This window comes from Gymnoscopelus microlampas, assembly GCF_963454915.1.
Source record: "Gymnoscopelus microlampas genome assembly, chromosome: 21".
Classification (NCBI taxonomy): Eukaryota; Metazoa; Chordata; class Actinopteri; order Myctophiformes; family Myctophidae; genus Gymnoscopelus; species Gymnoscopelus microlampas.
In genome coordinates, this window is record NC_139958.1 from 26,873,940 (window position 1) to 26,879,193 (window position 5,254).

Below are 5,254 nucleotides of genomic sequence, written 5' to 3' on the forward strand. Positions count from 1 at the left end.
GCCTCCAAGGGACTGTCTCCTGCTATGTAGAGGAGTGCAATGGGGAACACACACACACACACACACACACACACACACACACACACACACACACACACACACACACACACACACACACACACACACACACACACACACACACACACACACACACACACACACACAATGTATAATGAGGCCAGGGCCTCCACATGCACATTGCGAGATGACGCGAATACATAGATCACTCTAAGGCTGATTTATTTTATTCATATTTCTCAGTAATGTAGTGTAGATCATCTGATAACAACATACTAAATGTGCATTTTGACAAAAAACAATAAACAATAGGGGCGAGGGCTGGCCTAGCGGTTAGGGCGCTTAGCACCACATATACAGAATAGTCTCTAATGCAGCCTGACAGCGAGTCGCGGGTCCGAGCCCGATGACCTTTTTGCTGCGTGTCACTCCCCGCCTCTCTCTCCCAGTTTCCTGTCCTGTGTGCTATCACTAAAGGCAGAAAAGCCCCAAAAATATCTTTAAACAATACTGGAAAATAGAAAGCTTTGACATTATTTTTATATAATTCATTGTTTATGCTTTTGTATTCAAGCTTCAGATAAGTTAAATTATTAAATGTTTTGGAATTTGTTACTTCTTCCTTTATTTGAGCCATTACTAACAGGCAGGGGGCAGCCTCTAAATTGTTCATCAACCAAAAACATATAAATGTTTATTAACCCCGTTAAATCCGGAACGCATCTACAAATACCTTCTAATCCTAACAGTTTTCTGAAAAAACGTGTGTTGCTATATCAGTGGTTCTCAAACTTTGTCAAGGACCCCCAAAGGACACAGCATCTGATTTCTTCCAGGGTCCCCCAGAAGCAAAGATTTTAGTAAAAAAAAATCCCTTTAAAATATATATATTCATAGATTTGCACAAATTTTCAAGATTTTTCAAAAATAGCAGACAAGCTCGTAGCGCGGCACTCGGTGCCGCGCTATGAGCTTGTATATCTGCTATTTTTGAAGTCTAAAATAATGGTTATAGCTAAAAATCTAAAATGACGCCGATGCGTTCCCGTATTGAATGGGTGAGGTGTGCCTTCTGTTAAGGAGCAGGAGATCGAGTGTCTTTCATGTGCGCTGATTTTTGCCACATGAATAATATCTTTCATGGATTTTGAATCCCGAGGGTTTAAATAATGATGCTTCTGGAACACAGAGGATGCACAAGAGCTTAGGGCTAATGTACTGTATGCCTGGAGTCACTCATTATGTTACGCAAGGCACGTGCATACATACAACTATGTGTGCACACAATACTGTACGCACACACGCACACGCACACGCGCACACACACACACACACACACACACACACACACACACACACACACACACACACACCACACACACACACACACACACACACACACACACACACACACACACACACACACACACACACACACACTATTGCAGTCAGATCGCAGTTAACCTATTCAGTCCTGGAACGTATCTGTGGTTTTTTTTTTAGATGTCTTTGACTATTCAAAAATGGCAGATATACAAGCTCATAGCGCATGAGCTTGTAGATCTGGTATTTTTGAAAAATCGTGAAAATGTGAAAGCGAACATATGTAAAGTATTTTGTTCCAGGAAGCAAAGATTTGAGTTAAAAAATGTTGTTTAAAAAAATAAATGTATTGAAAGACTCACACAAAATGTAATGTTCAAGATTTTTCAAAAACAGCGGATCTAGCGCCGCACTATGATCTTGTAGATCTGCTATTTTTCAATAGCCAAAGTATAAAACAATGGTTATACTGTAGCTCAAAATCTAAAATGACACCGATGCGTTTCCCGGATTGAATGGGTTAACTATATCAGTATGACTTGCTGCCATCTGTGTCTATTGCCCTTGATGTAAGTCAGCGCTACATTAGAGATGGCCTCTAGAAGTCCCGCCCGTGGCACATGCACACAGACACTAATGCTGCGTTCACACTGACAGCTACAAAAGATACAGAGCTTATCTGTCGCTGTTCAGGTGTTGATCAACATGCTCGCTGACGTCAGCATTCGTCCGACGAGAAGAATATAAAGGAAAATATAAAGCCTGGAGCCTTGTATGATTTCATATATATTATATTATAACGTTGCCGTCGGGCAGAAATCCCTTAGCTCCATATCTATAACTTTTCTGTGTTTTTGTTCGTACATTAATGCCCTACTTGCTCATAATACAGTGTCACACTAAAGCATCAAAAGTAGCTGAGCTTGTAGATCTGCTACTTTTGCATGTCTTTATTTGATTCCTGAAAAGTGTCAGTTTTGGATATGAGGTTTCCACAGCGACGATGTATAAGAACACGGAACTGGCTGGACATAATCCCCCCCCCCCCCCCCCATTACAAGCAGGAATTGTGTGGAGAGAGAAGTTGAGTGGAAACAGTGAAACAACCCTTTTGTACAACACTTTGGTGTTGTAGTAGCTGCAGTTGAAGCCAGCTCAACTTGGATTGTAGCTTTAGCGTAGCTTTTGTAGCGGCTACAAACGCCGGGTGTGGCTTTGTATCTTCACGTCGCTGGCTTCCATTGAAAATGAATGGTAGGCTATAGCTTTGTATCTGCCAGCGTGAACCAGCGGTGGAAAGTATCTAGGTCCATTTACTCAAGTACTGTACTCAAGTACAACTTTGAGGTGTTTGTACTTCTACTCCACTACATCTCAGAGGGAAATGTTCTACTTTTACTCAACTACAATTATTTGCAAACTTTAGTTACTAGTTACTTTGTAGATTTGGATTATTATTATTACAAAACATACACGCATACATTTGAAAATTGCTGATCTACATGCTCACAATGCGTCGCAAAAGCACAATTCTTCAGCTTATATTTCTAACTAGTGGTGTGCCGATACACTAATTTCACGAAACGATACGATACGATATTTGGCTCACAACTTCGATACGATACGATACACACTTTTTTTATTATGAAAATATATGGGGGAGAAAAAAAGGAAATGCAAACAAATATTTCTGTTTTTGCATTATTCAGACGTATGCAAACTTGTAGCTTTTCAGCTACATTAGCCGTTTTGAATCCAAATAGGGCAATAGTGTGACACCTGACCCAAAAAAAAACAACATGTTGTCACCCTTTTCACCTCGGGGCTGTTTGCATGCCTGATTATTATGATTGTATATTTTATTTATTTTTTCAAAACGATATTTTTTCCCCCCAAAACGATACATATCGTCACGAAAACGTATCGCGATATATCGCGGGACGATATATCGGCACACCCCTATTTCTAACGCTAGTTTTCAAGTGTTGAGTGCACAGTTGCACAGATTTATTCACATGTCTTTATTCTAGTAGGCCTATATTCTAATTGTACATTACATTTCTCAGGGTCCTTACTCCTCAACACACTGGGAGCATGACGAATAAACATTCTGAAAATGCGTTGTGAAACATGTCGTGCTTCATTCATACAGGGCGATATGAATGGCCTGTATATTCACGGCGTAAAAATCGACCTTGTTGCGAAGACAAATGACGTCGCTTCATCTCGGTTGAAATCCTCGCATTCTGTGTGGAAGTACTCATGACACAGACAGCCGTTCATAATGCAAATTAACCGCACAAAATAAACACTGCGTGGCCGCGTGTGAGGACCATTTGTTTTGATTGTATTTATTCCATACTTCCTTTGGCTACGTTATGTACACATGAACCACAACTGCACGTGCCGGGAGTTCTACACCTCTCGCCTACTAAAAGAGGACGCCCTGCTATTATATTAACCCATTTAGACCGGGAAAGAATCGGTGTCATTTTTAGATTTCTTTGGCTATTCAAAAATAGCAGATATACAAGCTCATAGCGCGCCACCGAGTGCCGCGCTATGAGCTTGTATATCTGCTATTTATTTTTTTTAATTGTCAAAATTTGTGCAAATCTTTGAATATATATATATATTTTTAAAGTAAACATTTGTAACTCAAATCTTTGCTTCTGGCGATTCTACAAATGAAAAAAAAGAAGACTTATGTTGCTATAATATCAGTGGTTCTCAAACTTTTTCATGTCAAGGACCACCCGAAATGATATGTATTCGGCCACGGACCCCCCATCTCAAAATATGTTTTTTCCAGGGACTAATAATGCAACACAGTCAAAGTAGGCAGATTGCTAAATTTACATGCGCACATTGCGTCGGCACAGAGCCGGGATAAGTCATCACAGGGCCCGGGGGCCGAATCATCTTCGTGTAGGCCCCCTTGTGCACCACACAGACACACTTTATCCATAGCGTTGCTGTCGGGTGGAAACCTTGTGTGTCCAAAACCGTTCCTTTTCTATTATTGCTTTAAAGACTTTTTAAAATAGTGAAAAACGTTTGTGTCTTTGAAGGTAGGGCAGGAGGTAAGCAGCGTTGCCAGATTTTGCGAGAGAAACGAGCAACCGGGTCTATGAAAAGAAGCCCAAAGTCAGCGACTAGGCCTCGTGATTCAATAGGGAGACAGGGCAATCCAGCCAGTCAGACTTTATTATTGTTGATTTTAGAGCAGTGGTTCTCCAACATTTTCATGTCAAGGACCCCCAAATTAATATGTATTTGGCCATGGACCCCCATCTGAAAACATATTGTGCCAGGGACCCCCTTAAAAGATTTTTATTCAAGATTCTTCACTTTAAAAAAAAAATAGCAGATCTACAAGAGCTTGTACAATGGCTATATTCAAATAGCTGATGTACATAGGGTTAAAATGGTTAAACCTATTCTGATGTTATATCAACTCATTTTGTTGGGGACCCCCTGGAACCCCTCTCAAGGACCCCACTTTGAGAATGAGAGTGTTTTAGACAACTTTAGGAAGCAAGCCCAAATAAGAAACTACATGTTAGGTCCTTTGTCCAGTCCTAGCATTGGAGTCCAGCCAACACTGTGCTCCTAATCTAAATTAGTTTGAATGGTTTCAGCAGCAGCAGACAAGCTGGCAGATGAGGAGCTGTCCAGGGTTCTGAACGTCTGACTTTCAGAGACCTCACATGGTGCTGAAAGGACAGCTCCACTGCTGCTATTAGCAGCAGAACTCCAGCCACGTCTCAGCCATCTATCCTTTGCCTGGTCTGTCTGAATGTCTGTCTGTCTATTTACAAGCTCACAATATTGCAATATTTGCTGAGGCCCTGTTCACACATACACAGATTTCTTTTGAATACGTCACTTTTTTAATGCGTTTGGGGGTGTT